Source organism: Vicia villosa, linkage group LG7 (assembly GCF_029867415.1).
Source record: "Vicia villosa cultivar HV-30 ecotype Madison, WI linkage group LG7, Vvil1.0, whole genome shotgun sequence".
Taxonomy (NCBI): Eukaryota; Viridiplantae; Streptophyta; class Magnoliopsida; order Fabales; family Fabaceae; genus Vicia; species Vicia villosa.
This window is the reverse complement of record NC_081186.1, coordinates 58671299-58692269: the sequence shown is the minus strand read 5'-3', so window position 1 is coordinate 58692269 and position 20971 is coordinate 58671299. Positions and strand designations below refer to the sequence as shown.

Sequence of the window (20971 nt, the reverse complement as noted above, 5' to 3'; positions counted from 1 at the left end):
TCAGATCGATGTTATGCGCCTGGATAGGCCCGCTCATTTGTTCACAGTAGAAGCAATTATCGACGACAAACCGTGGTATCACGACATCAAGAACTTTCTTCAAAAGCAAGAGTACCCTCTTGGGGCGTCAAAGAAAGATAGAAAGACTTTGAGAAAGTTAGCTTGTAGATTCTTCCTGAATGAAGATGTTCTGTACAAGAGAAACTTCGACATGGTTCTGCTCAGATGCGTTGACAGAAAAGAAGCGGAAATACTCATGAGAGAAATACATGAAGGTTCCTTTGGTACTCACACCAATGGACATACCATGACAAGGAAAATACTGAGAGCAGGATATTATTGGCTGACGATGGAGTCAGATTGCTACCAGTATGCAAAGAGGTGTCACAAATGTCAGATCTACGCCGATAGAATTCATGTGCCACCATCTCTTCTCAACATACTCTCTTCCCCTTGGCCTTTCTCCATGTGGGGAATCGACATGATTGGAATGATTGAGCCAAAAGCATCCAACGGACATCGCTTCATCTTGGTAGCTATAGACTATTTCACCAAATGGGTTGAAGCAGCTTCATATGCAAACGTTACAAGACAAGTTGTCGTCAGGTTTATCAAGAATCACATCATCTGTCGCTACGGCATTCCTAGCAAGATAATCACTGACAATGGGTCAAATTTGAATAACAAAATGATGAAGGAGCTTTGTGAAGAATTCAGGATTGAACATCACAACTCATCTCCTTACAGACCAAAGATGAATGGAGCTGTAGAAGCAGCTAACAAAAACATCAAGAAAATCATTCAGAAAATGGTCATCACTTACAAAGATTGGCATGAAATGCTCCCGTATGCTCTTCATGGTTACCGTACATCAGTACGTACTTCGACTGGAGCAACTCCTTTTTCCCTTGTATATGGCATGGAGGCAGTCCTACCTATAGAGGTTGAAATCCCATCAATGAGAGTTCTGATGGAGGCAAAATTAACAGAAGCCGAGTGGTGTCAAAGCAGATTCGATGAATTAAATTTAATCGAAGAAAAGCGCATGACAGCTTTATGCCACGGTCAGCTATATCAACAAAGAATGAAGAAAGCTTTCGACAAAAAGGTTCGACCTCGCACAATTAAAGAAGGCGACCTTGTACTCAAAAAGATTCAATCTTTTCTCACAGATTCGAGAGGGAAATGGACTCCCAATTATGACGGCCCCTACGTGGTCAAGAGAGCTTTCTCAGGAGGAGCCTTAATACTCACGACTATGGACGGAGAAGAATTCACCCGTCCTGTGAACGTCCACGCAGTCAAGAAATACTTCGCCTAAATAAACAAAAGAACAGCTCGCTAAGTTGAAAACTCGCAAAGAGCGGCTTAGGCAAAAAAGAGCGTCTCGGTGAATCGAAAACCCGAAAGGGCGATTCAGGCAAAAATTAGAGACATAAAAAAAAATAATAAATAATCAATCCCGGTAGACTTAAAACCCGAAAGGGGTAGTTTACGCAAAAGTTAGGGATATATGGCAAGTAACTGTGTTCAGGACAAAACTTGATCATTCAAAAAAATTCATAGCGGAGTATTCATCAGCAGTAGGTCATCTTCTACAAAGCACGAATACAGCGCAACTTGGAGTGGAAGGGAAAGATAACGGTCGTCACGTTTCATCGTAGCCCTTTTCCCAGAAAATTACCAATTTCCAACTTTGTAAATACTCCATGGAATCAAGCATTTGGCTGATTACCATTCCATATATAATAATTTGAGCCTTGTGCTTTTCCTTTGCAATCTAGTCTTATTCAGTTTCTTGAAATGCATTTTAAGTTTAAACAGTCATTCTCTTGAAACAAATGTTTTCATAAAATAAAATGAATTTACTTGCAAAAATAAAGGTGAAATTTCTTTCTAAGGCTTACAAACAATAGGAAGAATGCAAACAGATTGCTCCGAGAATGGTTGAGACTCCGGGAACCCAGATTTCCCCATGAGGTCGCTTTGCGAACATCTCCCGATGACGGATCTTTACTTCAATTCATATTACTCATTTCGGACAGCGGACAACTGATAACCAGATATTCCCAACAGAGTTCGAACTACAAGAAGAGGACATCTTCTGATCAACAAGAATTTCAGTCGTATTATAGGATTTTACATCCGCGACAATTCTATTCACATTCACTTTACATTTTATCATTGTCATAATATTCATGCATACATTACATCATAATTGCATAGTCGAATCAGGCTTTGATCCTGTGAATGCCTAAGTCATTAAGGCATGAACTCAAGTTTCCCCTGCAAGTCCCGGAGGAACTTTTTCCTTCAAAACGACAGTTCATACGCAAGGATCTCCCCAAGCAAGTCAACAGATGGTAGTCTCCCTCAAAGAGATAGTTTGTTCACTTTTGGAATTCCTCAGCCGAGATTCTCTTGCAGAGCGACACTCGACAATTTTCTTCAGATAAGATAGTCTGTTTCATATTTTGGAATTCCCTACAGGGTCGATAAGCGGTTTCTCTTCTCTAAGAAATATGGATTCCTCGACATAATTGACAAGTGGCAGTTTTTCCTCAAAAACCGTTTGGTATTTCCCCAGCAAGGTCAAGGGATGCCACTTTTTCGTCAAAGAAAGTAATTCAGAATCTCCCAGCAGATCGGCAAATGATTCCTCAGCGGAGTCAGTGAATGGTAGTCTTTGCCCAGAAGATAGTTCATGATCCCCGGCGGAGTCAACAAATGGTAGTCTTTCCCCAAGGAAAGACAGTTTGTCTGTTAAATACTCAAGAGATCGACAAATGGCAGTTTCTTCAAACAGTTTGTCTGTTTCAGGGATGTTTAGTTCCCCACAGAGTCGATGAATGGTAGTTTTCCTCTTGGGAAAACAGTTTGTTGATTCCCCAGGCACCAGTCGACGAATGGCAGTTTTCACCCCGAAAACAGTTCGTCCGCCTTCAAACAAAGTCATTAGCCCCTCAAAAGAGCGCGGGCCCGTATGACAATCTTTCAAAGATGCCAAGTCAAAAGGGAAGATGGTGAAGTTTCTTTATTACCGTCAAATGGTATCTCATCTCCAAGTGCTGATGAGATGTTTGATGAGGAAACAACCCGTTGAAGTTTCTTTATTTACCATCAAATGGTATCTTACCTCCAAGTGCTGGTAAGAAGTTTGATGAGGAAACAAACCCTTGAAGTTTCTTTATTTACCATCAAATGGTATCTTACCTCCAAGTGCTGGTAAGAAGTTTGATGAGGAAACAACCTGTGAAGTTTCTTTATTACCGTCAAATGGTATCTCATCTCCAAGTGCTGATGAGAAGTTTGATGAGGAAACAACCTTTGAAGTTTCTTTATTACCATCAAATGGTATCTTACCTCCAAGTGCTGGTAAGAAGTTTGATGAGGAAACAACCTTTGAAGTTTCTTTATTACCATCAAATGGTATCTTACCTCCAAGTGCTGGTAAGAAGTTTGATGAGGAAACAACCTTTGAAGTTTCTTTATTACCATCAAATGGTATCTTACCTCCAAGTGCTGGTAAGAAGTTTGATGAGGAAACAAACCCTTGAGTTTCTTTATTTACCGTCAAATGGTATCTCATCTCCAAGTGCTGATGAGAAGTTTGATGAGGAAACAAACCTTTGGAAATTTTCTCTTTATCTGAGATATTGTCCAAACACAACTAACACCAGTTTCGAGATATGGACATCCGAAACAAGGGGAGGTTGTTTACCTTTTTCTAAGTATCAACACTTAGTTAAAGAAGATGGATTGCGCATCCTACATTGCTATCCATTCACCAGAATCCACATCAAGTATTTCTGCAGGAGTTTGTCTCCTCATCCCCCGCCAAGTGCGACAATGGGATCAAATCATGCAAAAACTTTATCATCTCAGGAGCGCCCAAAATTCGGGCATTCTTTGATATTTAAGTCTCTTTTACGCAGGAGAGATTGAGATATCAATCTCTCTCCCTCCAGATAAAAGAAACTTAAATAGGGGCATCTGTCATACCCTAATTTTTGACCCCCCCTGAGATGACATATCTTCAGGATTTTCATCAAGTCAAAGTAAGTACCCAGGGCAGTCTGGCATTTAATTGAGGGTGTTCAAAGACAAGAAAACTCAGGCAAAGGATCAATCAATAGAGGGATTAGTCTCTAATACAATCATAAGACTCAAAAGCCTCATTATTTCACCTATGATTGATTAGACACCCAGTCATCTAAGTACAGAATTACTCAGATCAACAGACTAGGGTTTGGAGCCTATCGAGGACTAAAATCAGGGATCACCTTTGGGAAACCCTAAAAAGCCCCAGGGAACCATTCAAAGACATCAATCATCTTCAAATAACTCATATGACAAGATCCACTGGACATTACACCTCAAATCAAAGTCTACAGTCATCATTGTCCTCTGGTCGACAATTAGGGTTTTTGACCTAATTCACCAAGATAGTTGACTTTTAATCAGGGCATGGATCCAAAACTCAAGACATGATTCAAGAATCTCTACTACCTCAATATAATCCATTTACATCATTCATTTGAGGAGAAGATCTTGATTCTACACAAAAATCCAAAATCTCACCTTACTAGGAAAAAGTCAACTGTATGGGATCACCATTGACTTTTGAGATTTTTGGTCAAACCATGACTTTTAAGGATCAATATCATCAATATATGGATAATGAAGTCATTTGACCAAAGAAATTCAAAGAAATTCATCAAGGAGCAAAAAGTCGGGAATTAGGGTTTTTTAAGGCATGGTGAGAACTCAAAATTTCACCTACACAACTCAAAAAACTTCCAACATGAAAGTTGTAGATCTTGCAAAATAAAACAACATCTTACAAAGGAACTTTTTTCAAAAGATCAATCATTTACGAGTTTTGGAAATTTTGGAGTTTTAGGTCATAAACACTTAGAAATTTTTCTAAGTGTTTTAACCTAGTTTTCTTCCAACTTTGGCCTCATTTTTCACAAATTTGCCAAGGGATTTTGAAGAAACTCCAAACTAATGATTTGAAGTAGATGTTTAGGGCTTTCCAAATTGTGTTCAACCTTCTCCAAATTCATTTTGAGCTAAGAGTTATGCTTGTTCAAAGTTGGCCTCATGAAGTAAAATTATAGGTCATGCATCATTTTTGAACTTTGAAATTTTGTGCACATGACCTCAATTATGGATGCTACACGACCCATAACACATCTGAAAACATGCCATGCATTCATTTTCACCATGCCATAAGAATTGAAGAAGATTCTAAAAACAAGAACATGTGATTATGTAATGATTACATTTGTGAATTTATGGCAAATTGATGAATCACCCAAGGAATCTTCTCACCAACCAATTAGAGCTCATTTTTGGCTCAGAATTGTCCCCTAAGATCAAGCAAAATCGAGGGCTAGGGGATTGATCAAATGGAATCAAAATTCTCATCATTGCATAAGAGATATTTGCAAACTTCCTTCATGCTTAAGAAACCAAACTTCTTTCATTAAGCAAGCTCACCACAACCAATTGATCTGCATTCATTTGCCTATAAATAGGAGGGCATACTTCAGTAATCAAACACACCAAAGCAACAAAATTCTTGCTTTCTCTCTTCTTTCTTCATACTTAAGGTTTTCAAAGGTTCTTTGGCAAGAAGACTCGGATTCTTCAAACCAAAGCTCTTCCTTTGGAATTAAGTATTCAAACACATTAGGGAAGTCATTTAGAGGTGATCCAGACCTCTGAAACACTTCTGTAGGTGAAGAATCATCATCTTCACCTCTCACTTGGAGCTGTTGCAGTTGGAGGTCCATAGAGGAATTCAGGAGGTTTCAAGCCAAGCCAATCATCCAGGCACACTCCTCAGGTCATAGTGAAGCTAACCAGATGGCTGCAGCTCGTCTGTAACTCCAAATTCAACAACCTCCATGTCTACTTGAAGCTCAAATCGAGGGAGGTCCATAGAGCAATTCAGAAGGATTCAAGCTCCAATAAGCATTCAGTTAGCATCATTGAGTCTCAAGGAAGCTATTGAGATCATTCATTCAAGCCCAGGTGCTCTCAATCATCCTCACGACCTCCATTTTCAGAGGTAAGTTCCTGAACTTCACTTCTTTAATTTAAGCACTCTTTGAGTTAAAGCTCGATTCTATCTTGTTTAGCATCATCAGAGGATTGAAAACCCTCTATCATCATTCATTTATCTTTCAGTATAGCCATTTAATTTGATTTCTAAGTTTTAGGGTTCTTCACGATTTCTGGTAAATTAGTTAGATGTAGTCAATATAAATCTATGTTAGTTACATATTTAGAATCGTGAGTGAATTTAGAGCAAGTTTCATGTTTACACCTGGGCCATTGGTTGAGATTTGAGAGAATCAGAATTTCAAAAATGTTGGAGCTTGAGGTTGAAGACGAAGATGGAGGGTGGCGCCATTTTTCAAATCTCTGAACAGAGTTTATTTTATATTTAATGATATGCGTTTCATAAACGAATGAATAACTTGCCCTAGTGGCCACACATGCGCTCTTAGTCTCCTCATGCCCAAAGTCTGGGGTTCGAATCCCCCTCGCCCCAGACTTTTTATTCCTTTTATTTTTTCATGATTTACACACTTGTCTGAAAATATAATGCATTGGATGTGTATCATAAACACCAAGCGCGCGTTGGCCCAGTGGTGTTGTTTTGAGTTGTTGACTTCAAGGGCGTGGGTTCAAACCATGGTGAGGCCAAAATGTTATTTTTTATCACTTTTCCCTTTCATTTTCTTTACAACTTCACACCAATAATTCACCTATCAAATTAAATCATTTTCACTCCATTTTTCACACACTTGTTATTTAATATACTTATTTTATGAATAATCAAAAAAATCATAAAAATATTATTTATTTCATGTATTTTAATTAGGTTTAAAATAGTATGTTTTAAGTGTTTTCTTAAATACTTTAAATATATATATTCATTTTGTTTTAACCTAATTATTTTGTGAATAAGTTTATGATAAAACCCTAATTGTTTAGGTCTTAATTAGGCATAGATCTTTATCTTTACCTTAATTAAGTTGACTTTTGTCAATTTTCAAAGCTGTTATCAGTCTCCGATTAAACGGATGATTAAGGTTTTCAAACAACAAAACCTTATATCATTTCAAATCATTTTCAACTGCTTTTATAGCCAGTACTGTAAAGTACTGGGCCTCTAATAGAGTGTAAGTCCCAAACACCTTCTCTTCTTAGCTTGTTTTCAAAAACTGTATTTACAAAATCTTCTTTCTGTTTTCAAAACATTCTTCTGGTATTTGAAGGGCATTATTCCCGGTGAAACTCTTCAGATACCTATGTGACCTTTGTCCATCTTCACTTCTTCTGTTTTCAAAACCATTAACTGTTTATCATATATATATCCAACTGTTATCCACCAATTACTGTTGAGGCTCTGTACATACTTCTTCAAAGGCCTCCACTCCATCCAGGTTAGGCTTTACAAGCTTTCAATTTACAGTCTTTATTTAAATTACTGTCAAATATAAACTGTACATATATTTGTTTAGAACTACGTTTGAGTGTAAACCCTAGGACAATTAAACTATATATATATTATAGGAATATGGCCTAGGATTGAGAATGTCTTCCCGGTGAAGGCTCTTTCCTAATTAGAGATCTGTAGTTCAAACCCCCAAGATGAATTATTCCCGGTGAAACATCTTGGCAAAAACCTTAGAATCCAAATAATAGGGCACATCCACCCAAAGAGGAATTATTCCCGGTGAAACCTCTTACCCATTTGCTTAGAGCCAAAATAAGTTCAAAACTACATAGCTTTCTCTTGTGCTATAACAAGGACCCTCGTTAGCCTCCTCTTGGGCTTTGTACAAGGACCCACAGGCTTCTTAAAAGCATTTCCAGCTTCCTCTTGAGCTTGTATACAAGGACCCATCAGGTTTCTTATAAACATAGGAACAGGTCTTTAGTCACCTTTCAGCCTACCCTGGTGAGTTTCTTCCAATTTAAACCAGCCTTTGAACAAGCTAAGTTTGTCTCAATTTTACATTGAGTACACCTTTTGGAATGAGAGACATGGACAGTCTCTGTCACCCTTATCTTCATCAATCTTCTTTAGCAGAGTCTAGGATCCATATTTGCTTATCCTCAGCATGTGTCAGCCTTCATCTTGGGCTTTAAACAAGAAGTCTCCACTAGATAATCTTTCTGCCAATTCTTTCATCCTTTAATAATTAATGGAGTGCTACCCAAATCAATCATCATTGAGTCAAAATCCCTGGAAAGGGTTAGCCTCCAAAGTCAATTAAAATCAATCCATCATTTCAATAAAAATCCCTGGAAAGGGTTAGCTTCCGCACATTCTTTCATTTTAATAAAAATCCCTGGAAAGGGTTAGCCTCCAAAGTCAATTAATAAAAATGTCAAAAACCAAAGATTCATTTCTCTTAGGAGATAATTTCCCCAAAAGAGTCAAAACCCCTGGAAAGGGTCAGCCTCCAAAAAACATGATAAAATCAGTCTTTTAACAGACAATTTCTCCAACTGAGTCAAAATCCCTGGAAAGGGTTAGCTTCCCAAGAAAAACAGTCTTTCAATAAATAAAATCTCCTCAGTAGAGTCAAAACCAACAAAAATAGTTAGCCTCAACCTTGGGATTCATACAAGGCACCAAACAATAAAACTCCCCTGTCAAGAGTCTCCCTCAACCTTGGGCATTGTACAAGGCAGATAATAGAGTCTCCCCAGTGAGTTCTTCATCATTCAGTAGCCACAACCTTGGGCTTTGTACAAGGCAGTTTAAACCATACTTTCATGTGTCAAAGATTCCTAACACCTAGGATCTTTTCCCATAGAGTCATCCATACTCAATTCATTTAAAAGAGTCCGCCACAACCTTGGGCTTTGTACAAGGAAGAAAATAATGTTTTCCTTAGCTAGAGTCAGCCACAACCTTGGGCTTTGTACAAGGCACATAAAATATAGTCATTCATTCAATTATCCTCAGCAGTTAGCCACAACCTTGGGCTTTGTACAAGGCACACAAATAGAGTCTCCCTAAGTAGAGTCAGCCTCAATTCTGGGCTTTGTACAGAACACAAAAATACCCTGTAATTAATCCCCAGTGGAGTCATCTCCCAGAGTCAATAATAATTAATTAATCAATCAAAAAGCCTCAAGCTTGGGCCTCATACAAGCCAGCTAAAGTCAAATCTTTTATACAGTAGATAGACATAGCTTATCTCTATAGAGAGATATTTTTTACTACTCTACCACATTCAAACAATCATTTCAATTTCAATTTTAATCAAGTCTCCCATTTAGGATTTTGAAAGGCATGAGCTGGCAGTAAAACCCAGACATGTGGTAACTTTCCCTAATTTGGATGAGCATCTTTCTTTCATTTAAGAGGCATTTGACTGGTATACTTGCACATACACAAGTAAGGTCCCCCTCTTGAATGAAATGAATTCAGTTATTCTGTCACTCCTTTAAATGTTTGTGGTAGAATAGTACAAATACCTCTCTGTAGAGATGATTTCATGTCTCTTTACTGTAAACAGAGATTTAATTCAAGCTTCAACCTTGAGCTTCAAGCAAGGCACCCAAAAATAATTAATTTCCCTAGTTAGTTCCCCGAACTACATTAAGCTCTGACTTCCACTAGGGATATGTAGGCATGAGGTTCACAAGGAATCTCAGCGAGCTAATAAAATACCAAAAATAGTCAGTTTGTCTGTCTGTCTGTCTTTCTTTAATCAATTCAATTCCTTCTCCTAATACAAAGGAGAAACTTTCCCAATTATTAGCAATAAACACAAACACAATGACAAAGAGAAGGTTCCTGTAGAGTACTACAGATATGTAGGGTGTTTAAACACTTCCCTATGTATAACCGACCCCCCGGACTCCAGAATTTCTAGTCTAGGTGAAATCCCCACACTTAGCAAACTCCTAGGGTTTAGTTGAGATCTTTTTTCCCCTTTCCTACTCGTAGGACAAATAAGAAAGTTCGTGTGATATCGTAGGAAGAACTGAAACAAAATTCATCCCACCACGGGCGCATTCTCCTTCCAAATTTCGCGTGAAGGGTATAGCGTGCCGTCCTCCCAAGTGAAACGGGGAGGTAAAAGAAAACGACACCACAACGCGTATGAGCATCCTCATACGCTGCTCATACGCAAATAGCCAGTATAGTGTATTTTGGGACAGGGCAGCAGTGTATCATACGTGTATAGCCCTTGGGGAATGTCCCTCATACTCGTATGACTTCATCCCATACGCGTATGACACTGTTCCATACGCGAAAAACCAGAAAATGCCCAGAATTCAGCAGTTTCGTAACAGTCCAATTCTCACTCGTTTCTACTCATACCAGTTCATGATTTTGAGTCTAAAACAGCCATTATTCACGTGTTCATACACAGGATTCATTCATATAGCTTAATCTATCATCCTATATCAATTCATACATCAAAATCCCAGAAATCTAAATTAATTCTTAGAACTCAAAACCTAACTCTGACATACAAATCAAATTGACTTAATAACACAACTATTCATACACTATTCATCTATAATCACAATAAGAGAGGATAATTGGAAAAATCCCCCCTTACCTTAGCCAAATTCTTGCTCTTTGGTCTCTTCCTCTTTGTTGCTCTTCTACGTTCTTCGTGTTCCAACTTCTCTGTTTTCACGTTCTATTCTTTTCTTCCCAATTCTAATTATTTTATGAAAATAATAATAAAATTAGTAAAGGGCCTTCCTACATCACACCCCCCCTTTACTATTTCTCACATGGCCCAAATGCCATAAACCATTATTTTCACAAAATCCTTCTCTAGCTCCCAGGTAACATTCCCTTCGGCCGGTCCTCCCCAAGCCACTCTGACTAAAGCTATTTCCTTGCCACGCAATTGCTTCAGCCTTCGATCTTCAATCCTCACAGGTAAAGCCTCAACTCTTAAGTTTTCTTTCACCTGTACATCATCTACTTGGATCACATGGGACTGATCCGAAATGTATTTCCTCAACTGAGAGACATGAAACACATCATGCAAGTTTGCAAGCATCGGCGGTAAAGCGACACGATATGCCACTTCTCCCACTCTTTCAGAAATTTGGAATGGTCCAATAAAACGCGGAGTCAACTTCTTTGACTTCAATGCCCGACCAATTCATGTCATAGGGGTAACCCTCATAAACACGTGGTCTCCCTCTTGAAACTCAAGTGTTTTCCTCCTCTTGTCATGATAACTCTTCTGACGACTCTGAGAAGATTTCATCTTCTCTTGAATCATCTTAATCTTCTCTATAGTCTGTTGTACGATTTCTGGTCCAATCACACCACTTTCACCAGATTCGTACCAACATAACGTCGTCCTACATCTCCTACCATACAAAGCTTCAAACGGAGCCATACCAATACTCGAATGGAAACTGTTGTTGTAGGTAAACTCAATCAAATGCAGATAACTATCCCAAGCACCTCCATTTTCTAGTACACAAGCTCTCAACAAATCCTCTAATGACTAAATCTTCCTCTCAGTCTGTCCATCGGTCTGCGGATGATAAGCAGAACTCAATCTCAGCTTTGTACCCAAAGCTTTCTGCAAACCTTTCCAAAACTTAGACGTAAACCTCAGATCCCTGTCTGACACGATACTTAAAGGAATACCATGCAGACTAACTATCCTCTCAATATACAATTGAGCTAGCTTTTCCATCGGATAATCCATTCTCACCGGTATAAAATGCGCAGACTTCGTCAACCTGTCCATCACGACCCAGATAGCTTCACAATTTCTGGCAGTTCTCGGCAAACCCGAAACAAAATCCATCGATATGCTATCCCACTTCCACTTAGGAATAAACATCGGTTGCATAAACCCAGATGGCTTCTGATGCTCAATTTTTGACTTCTGACACGTCAAACAAGAGTACACAAACTCAGCAATTTCTTTCTTCATTCCAGGCCACCAAAACAACTTTTTCAAATCATGATACATCTTAGTAGCACCAGGATGAATACTCAATCCGCTACGGTGTCCTTCTTCCAAAATACGTTTTCGGAGTTCAGCAATATCAGGAACACAAACTCGGTCACTAAACCTCAGTATACCATTCTCATCAATTCTGAATTCACCACTCTTGCCTTGATTAATCAAAGTCAACTTATCGATCGATTCAACATCAGCTTTCTGACCCTCTATGATCTCTTCAAGAATACCACTAGTCAGCTTTAGCATACCCAATTTGACACTAGTAGGGGTACCTTCACACACCAAAATCAAGTCTCTGAATTGTTCAATCAAATCCAATTCCTTCACTATTAGCATAGACATATGTAAAGTCTTCCTACTCAATGCACCAACAACTACGTTTGCTTTACCCGGATGGTAGTTCAAACCGAAATCATAATCCTTCAGAAATTCTAACCACCTCATCTGCCTCATATTCAGCTCTTTCTGATCAAAGAGATACTTCGGACTCTTATGATCATTGAACAATTCGAATCTCGAACCATACAAATAGTGTCACCACAACTTCAAAACAAAAACTACAGCCGCTAACTCTAAATCATGAGTCGGATAATTCCTTTCATGCACTTTGAGTTGTCTCGACGCATAAGCGACTACTTGTTGATTTTGCATCAATACACCACCCAGACCCATTAACGAAGCATCACAATAACCTACAAATGACTCTGTTGGATTCGGTAGAATCAAAATAGGAGCACTAGTCAACCGCTTCTTCAGGTCTTGGAATCCTTCTTCACATTTTGCATCCCAAATAAAGGCCTGACCCTTTCTGGTTAACTTAGTCAACGGCAAGGCTAACTTCACAAATCCTTCAATGAACTTTCTGTAGTAACCTGCAAGACCAAGAAAACTACGAATTTCTGACACTGACTTCAGAGCTTCCCATTGAGACACAGCTTTTATCTTTGTAGGATCAACAACAATGCCATTATTAGAGATCACATGTCCAAGAAAACTGACCTCTTCCAACCAAAATTCACACTTCGATAGTTTGGCAAAAGGTTGCTTTCCTTTTAATAGCTCCAACACCGTTCTGAGATGTTCAGCATGTTCTTCCTCACCCTTAGAGTATATTAGGATATCATCTATAAACATCACCACGAACTTATCGAGATAAGGATGAAATATCCTGTTCATATACTCCATAAAAAACACCAGGTTCATTAGTAACTCCAAACGGCATTACCGAATACTTGTAATATCTATACCTTGTCCTAAAGACAGTCTTCTGAATATCATCATCTTTCACGCGAATTTGGTGATACCCAGACCTCAGATCGATCTTACTAAATACACATGCTCCAACCGGTTGATCCATCAAATCATCAATCCTCGGCAATGGATACCGATTCTTGATAGTAACTTTGTTCAATTGTCTGTAATCCACACACGGTCTCATTGAACCCTCTTTCTTCTTCACTTATAATACAGGCGCCCCCCACGGAGAAACACTAGGACAAATGAATTTCTTCTCAAGCAATTCTTCTAACTGCTTCTTCAGTTCATCCAACTCAGACGGCGACATACGATACGGTGCCATCGACATTGGACTAGTTCCCGGAATCAAATCAATAGAAAACTCTACTTATCTTTCCGGTGGTAATTCATTCACATCTTCTGGAAAAATTCTGGAAACTCACATACCACAGGTAATTCGCTTCTCTCCACCTTTTCCTTCACGTTCATCAATGGGAACATCATAAACACCGTTGCACCATCTCCAATAGCTTCATTCACCTATCTAGCTGTCATTTCCGGATCATCAGAACTACCCTCTTCAGGAAAAATCATCGTCTTTGCAAAACAGTTGATATGAACACGGTTGAATTCCAACCAGTTCATTCCCAGGATTACATCGAGTTGTTTCAACGGAAGGCACACTAAGTCCATCCCGAATTCTTTGCCAAAAATGTCAACCAGACATTTTAAGCATACAGACGAAGTAGTTACTGAACCCGACGCAGGAGTGTCAATAACCATACTTCCATTTATGTCAGATATCTCTAGAATCAACCTCTCAGCACAATCCAAAGAAATAAAATATTGCGTTGCTCCAGTATCAATAATCGCAACTAAAGGTGTGTCATGAATGAAACACGTACCTTTAATCAGTCTGTCTTCTAGGGTAGTCTCTGACCCGGTCAAAGCAAAAACCTTTCCTCCCGATTGGTTCTTCTTTGGCTTGGTACAATTCGGACTGATGTGACCCTCCTCCCCATAGTTGTAACAAGTCACACTCTTCTTCTTACAATCAGCAGCAATATGACCCACCTGGTCACACTTGTAACATTTCTTCTGGTCATTCTTACACTGGAATCTCCCCCGCTGGGTTTCTTCCGATCAGCAGGTTTACCTCTACCATATGGCTTACCTTTGTCCATATGTCTCTTCCCCTTTCTGTCAGCTAACTCGCGAGAGTGAGATGATCTCAGTTTGATATTGTCCTCCTCGAAAATCCTGCTACAATCCACTAAGTCAACAAACCTTCGAATCCTCTGGTACCTGATACCCTTCTTGATCTCATCACGAAGGCCATTCTCAAATTTGACACATTTTGAGAACTCACTGGATTCATCATTGTTGTAGTGCACATAGTACTTCGCCAGTTCCATAAACTTTGCAGCATATTCTGGTACCGTCATATTACCTTGGAACAGTTCCAGGAATTCCACTTCCTTTCTGCCCCTAACATCTTCAGGGAAATACCTCCTCAGAAATTTCCTCTTGAATATAGCCCAAGTGATCTCTACACCATTTGCATCTAGTTCAGCTCTAATCGACATCCACCAGTCATCAGCCTCTTCAGACAACATGTGTGTGCCATACCACACCTTGAGATTCTCAGCACAATCAATAACTCTGAAAATTCTCTCGATCTCTTTTAGCCATTTATAAGTACCCTCGGGATCATGCGTGCCTTTGAACAATGGAGGATTGTTCCTTTGAAAATTCCCCAGTTGTCTATCAGCACCAATCCCCGCTCCTACAACTCCTCCTCCAAGCACACCAGCAATCATGCCCAGAGCTTCAGCAATAGCATCATCATTTCTTCCACCTCTTCCAGCCATTGCTCTACTTAATCACAAACAATCCAGTCAGAAACAAAAGTATCGACAAATAACTCGTATTAGTCGCATACACAGAAAGACTGACACTAAGACTCTGGTCACAACGACCGACTATGCTCTGATACCACTATTGTAACACCCTTCTAAACCCCGCGACAATTAATCAAATTAAATCATAGTAACATGCACAAGGACGTCACAATTAATAAATAAAATAAACCGCATCGGTCATAAGTCATGCATTCACTGAAGAACCATTTTAACATAACTCATAAATAAACTATCTCATGTTTACACAGTGGAATAAGTCATCAAACTAGCATTACATCATCAATGCTTTAATCCTCAATTAATATAAACAAAACAGAGTTAATGACATAAACTAAAAACAGCGTTCCCCAGTGTTACACCTATCGAAGCATGACCCGACGCTAACCGACACATTGACTCATGAGCTAATCCTCACCGAGTCGAAGCCGCTATCCTCAATCTGAAAAATATAGTGTAAGGGTGAGTCTCATTCGCAATTAACAAATATTATTGCATTATAAATAACAATACATCAACAGTTATATTATTCACCCAACTCATCTATATCCAGATCACCCATCAACACACATACACATACCATCAAAACTATACAAGAGTATACATATAGTCATATTATCATATCCATGCAAATGAATGCAACTGACTCTATGCATGTGGTACCAACATCATCAATGGGAATCAACCACCGACCGATCTATCATCATCCAGATACGGCCCTGCTGAAGGATAGAAAAACACTTAGAAAGGGGGGGTTTGAATAAGTGTAGCTTTAAAACTTGTAAGATAAAAACAATTTGCACAATGATTTTTATCCTGGTTCGTTGTTAACTAAACTACTCCAGTCCACCCCCTCGGAGTGATTTACCTCACCTAAGGATTTAATCCACTAATCAAACTTGATTACAATGGTTTTCCACTTAGACAACTGCTAAGTCTTCTAGAGTATCCTGATCACAACCTGATCACTATAGGAACAATCTATTTAGACAAATTCTAAGACTTGATAGAGTATACTGATCAACAACCTGATCACTCTAGTCCTTTACAAATTAATGTAAACAAATTCTAAGAGTATTACAATGCTTCTGAAAAGCTATAATCACAACTGTGATATTTCTCTTAAATTTTAAGCTTAATCTCACTAATATATTACAACAGCAATGTAGTGAGCTTGATGATGAAGTTTGAGAGCTTTTGAATTTGACAGCGTTTCTGTATTATGCACAAGTATCGTTTTTGAGCTTCTCATCAGAACTTCATATATATAGGCACTTGAGAAGATGACCGTTGGGAGCATTTAATGCTTTGCGTAGTCCGTACAGCATTGCATTTAATGTTTCACTCTTTTGTCAACTACCTCGAGCCTTGTTTCCGCTGTGTCTACTGATGTTGCCTTTAATAGCTTCTAACGTTCCTTTTGTCAGTCAGCGTAGCCTGCCATCTAGTACTTGCTTCTGATCTGATGTTTGTGAAAACAACGTTTGAATATCATCAGAGTCAAACAGCTTGGTGCAGAGCATCTTCTTGTCTTCTGACCTTGAAGTGCTTCTGAGCGTGATACCATGAGAACTTCAGTGCTTCTGCTTCTGAACTCAAGTTCTTCTGATGCTTTCATAGACCCATGTTCTGATTCTGCTTGACCATCTTCTGATGTCTTGCCAGACCATGTTCTGATGTTGCATGCTGAACCTTCTGAGTCAGTGCTTCTTGCGCTGATTTTGTGCATACTCTTTGTATAATTCCTGAAACGGAAATTGCATAGTATTAGAGTACCACATTATCTCATACACAATTCATATCCTTGTTATCATCAAAACTAAGAATATTGATCAGAACAAATCTTGTTCTAACAATCTCCACCTTTTTGATGATGATAAAAACATACATAAATGATATGAATTTGCGATCAGAAAGGACAGACGGCTAAAGACAATTACACAGCTATAGCATAAGCATATAGACAATGTGTGAATATGTCTCCCCCTGAGATTAACAATCTCCCCCTGAGATAAATAATCTCCCCCTGAAATTAATACTAGAAGAATTTTATAAATAAAAGACTTCCCTGAGTATTTCAGTAGAGACGTTCACATATGCTTAGATCTTCAGAACATTCACAGCTTCTGATTCTCGCTTCCATAGGACAGCTTCAAAACTTGAATTTCCTTGATCTTCAGAGTATTCACAGCTTCTGATTCTTGCTTCCATAGGGCAGCTTCAAAACTTGAATTTTCTAGATCTTCAGAGTATTCACAGCTTCTGATTCTTGCTTCCATAGGACAGCTTCAGAGCTTGAATTTCTTCTTGAATCATTGCATGCTAGATTGTATCAGAACATTGTTGAATGTACCAGAGCATCATCAGAGCATCTCTACATCCTGAAATGTTACAGAACAAACTAAACGACAAAAGTCAGCATGAATGAATCAGAACATATAATATGTTTCAGAACATATAATATGTATCAGGGCAAATAGACATAATGTTTCAGAGCATATTTTGTAACTAAAAACATGCATCAGAACATATAAGGAATAGAAATGAAAGTGTATTCTATCATCAGAATATCTGAACATTCTTCCTTCTTGCTTCTGATCTTGAAGCTTTCTAGCACTCAGCTTGCTTCAATCTCCAAAAGCTTGATTCCTTATAGAATTGCTTTTCTTTATCTCTTTGCTTCTAATGTTGATCTTTAAAGAGGATCTTCAATTCCTGCAAGACAACACTCAAAAGCATAGAACTCTGCAAGTTCTGTTAGAAATGTGGAGCCTTTCTCCCAGCAACTGAGAAATTTAAATCAGATCATTTATCACATATTTCTCCCCCTTTTTGTCATAACATCAAAAAAATAAAAGATTCAGATGAAAAACAAAAAAGACATATGGAAGAAAAGAATAATTATCATTTAGCTCAAAGAGACAGAAGTACAGAAGTACAAAAGGATAGCAAAAGAAGATGCAAAAGACAGATGCAGCAAAGCAAAAGAAAAAGACAACTAAGACTCAATCTAAGATGACCCTAGCTTCGACATGATCTTGGCCAGCATCTCATGAATCCCACTGTTGCTCTCATTCTGCCTTTCCAAGAAAGCACGAAATTCAGCATTGATTGATCTCTGCTCTTCCTGGTTCTTCTGAATAACTTCCAGAGTCCTTGCAAGACGGGAAGGTTCATCAGAAGAAGCTTCACAACTTCTATTCACAAGAATGGCATTGTGATCCGCAGCTTCCATGGTAAGATCATTTGCATGATTTTCCTCAACAGGAATTGTTTCAGCAACATGATCCTCAGCATCTGCTTCTTGCATAGAAGCATCTCCATATTCTGCAGCCGGAACCTCAGAATCTCCATCTTCAAGTGCCTGAAGAATGGCAGCCAGATTCCTAGGAGCAGAAGGTCCTTCAACTTCTGGTGGGTCAACACCTTCTGGAATGACCAAGCTTGGGTCTTCCACAGAAGGATTTTCCCTCAGAAAGTCAAAGAGAGTCTTGAAATCTCCCAGCAGAACAGGGTATTGAGGCTTCCATACCACAATTTCCCTGCAAGGATTAGCTTCCATTGCAGCAGCAATTCTTGCTTCCTCCAATTCATCCACAAATCGCTTCTCCTCAAAGATATATCTCCCTCCGAGACGAGCAAACTAGAAATCTTCATAACTTCTCAGAATTCCACGAGGCCGTGGAACAGCTTCTACACAAGCTTCCTGAAGTTCTATGAAACAAGCATCTGCTTTTCTGCGTAAGATTCTCCAGAACTTGCGCATTGCAACGTCATTTAGGCCAGAACATTTAGCAATTCTGATAGTATCGAAGATTCTTCTGAGATTCCTCTTTACCATTTCAAAAATTACACCAATAGGGTATAAACAATGGGATTTTATTTTGGTTCTTGAAGAGACAGGGTTAGGAACAGAATAGGGTTGAGGCTCTCTATCCAACCTATAAGAAGATTCTGCTTCATTGTCAGAATCTAACACTACCATTTCAGCTTCAGGACGAGGCTTTGGAGTGTAGTTGCAATCACGGAGCAATTGCTCGTGTGATGCAGAGTCTGGAAGATCAAAAACACCAGGGTTGTTTAGAGAGGTGGAAGGAATGGGTTCATAGTTGGCATGTGGAGGAGGTTGAGAGATGGATACATTTGTGTGTGGTGGAAAAAGAGTTTGTAGGGGAGGTATATCTAGAACAGGGTTGTCAAGAACCTGGTCAGAAGCAAGATTAGTTGAGGGTGGAGGAGAAGGGATTGGAGCATCTGGGATGGGTGAAGGAGGAGGAGTAAGAATTTTGGTTATAGGAGAAGTGGGAGGTGTAAGAACATGAACTTTGATGGGTGATTCTGATGGGGCTTTATCTGGTTCAGGGGTTAGGGCAACCGCTATTGGTGCAACTTCTGAATGTAAAGCAGGAATAGAATCAGGTTCACAGAGACGTATACCTTTGGATACCTTCTGAACAGCTTTTAACACTGCCTCATGCTTCTTCTGCTTCTTACTCTTCTGCTCTTCAACAATCATTTTACCACGAGAGATTTCTCTTCTTCTGGCATATTCCAGAGCTTCCTTCTTATTTTCACCAGCATTCTGACCTTCAACTACTTGAGTTGTTGGCCTTTTCAGAATTTCTTCCTGCTGATTCACAGCTTCTTGAACAACTTCTTCTTCATCGGAGTAATTAATAATCAGCTTCCTTTTTCTGATTTTCTTCTTCTCAACCACTATAACATTTTCAGCATTTTTATTCGACTTCTTCTTCTTCTTTTTCTCAGCAGCCTCCTTCTTAGTCTTCTCAAATTCAACTGAGACAACCTTAACAACTTCAACAATGACTTCTTCTGGAACAACTTCTTTAACAGTAGTAGCAGCAATATTCTGAACTACCTTTAGCTGATTAACAGAAGGATGATCATATTTTCTTTTGGTCTTTCTTTCCTTCTTTTCAGCAGCTTGAGGAGAAGCTTCTGAAACATCTTCTGAGGCAGCAGCCCTAGAAGTTTTCTTGCGTCCTATTTTAGCAGGAGCACCTTGTTCTTGACCTTTTACTCCTTCATCGTCTTCCAGTGACTTCAGATACCTAGTTCTGACTCTTGGTACCTCACTTCTGAAGAAGGTTTCAAAGTCAGCTAAAACAGGGTCTCTTCTACTTCTTGTTCCAGCAAGAGGTTGAGGGGTTTTAACGATAGTATCAATCACCTTCATATTCCTTAAAGTGAGAGCATTCAAGCAACTCCCAGTGGTGACAGCAAGGTCTTTGATAGTACCTTCAGTTTCCAGATTCTCAACAACCTTGGAGTGAACCAGAAGGTTTGTAATGATTCTTCCGAAAGGAGTAATAGTACAATTTTTCACTCTTAAGGCATTTCTGGAATCCCTCACAGCATTCCACATGTGATTGAAGATTATGTAGATAACATCAACCTTTTTCTTAGTGGCAATCCAATACAGAATGTATTTCTGCTCATTGTTGATGAAGTCAGCAGCATGTGTTCCTTTCCTGTGATAGAAACACCCAAGAAGAATCTTGGTCCAGATTTTGTAGAGGTGTCTCATGTCCTTGACATTCTTTGTCTTATTTACATCTGTGTAGAGAGTAGATAACACAACTTCCCAATCAGCCCTTTGATCAATTTCAAAAGCCCCCTCAGGGTTTCTCAGATCAAACATCATTCTTAGGATGTTCTCGGTTACTACAACGAACTTCCCATGGACGAAAGACAAGATGGATTTAGGGGCAACTACTGCATGCACCCAAAATTCCTTGACAAGATCTGGGTAGACCGGTCCACAGAACTCAGCAAACAGTGAAGTCCATCCTTGAAAGA

General features: G+C 39.1%; 1 pseudogene; it reads right to left on the bottom strand.

The window, feature by feature from the left end:
- Positions 1-20348, bottom strand: part of LOC131619140 (LRR receptor-like serine/threonine-protein kinase GSO1) — a 69117-nt pseudogene extending 48769 nt beyond the window's left edge.
- Positions 20349-20971: the final 623 nt, after the last annotated feature.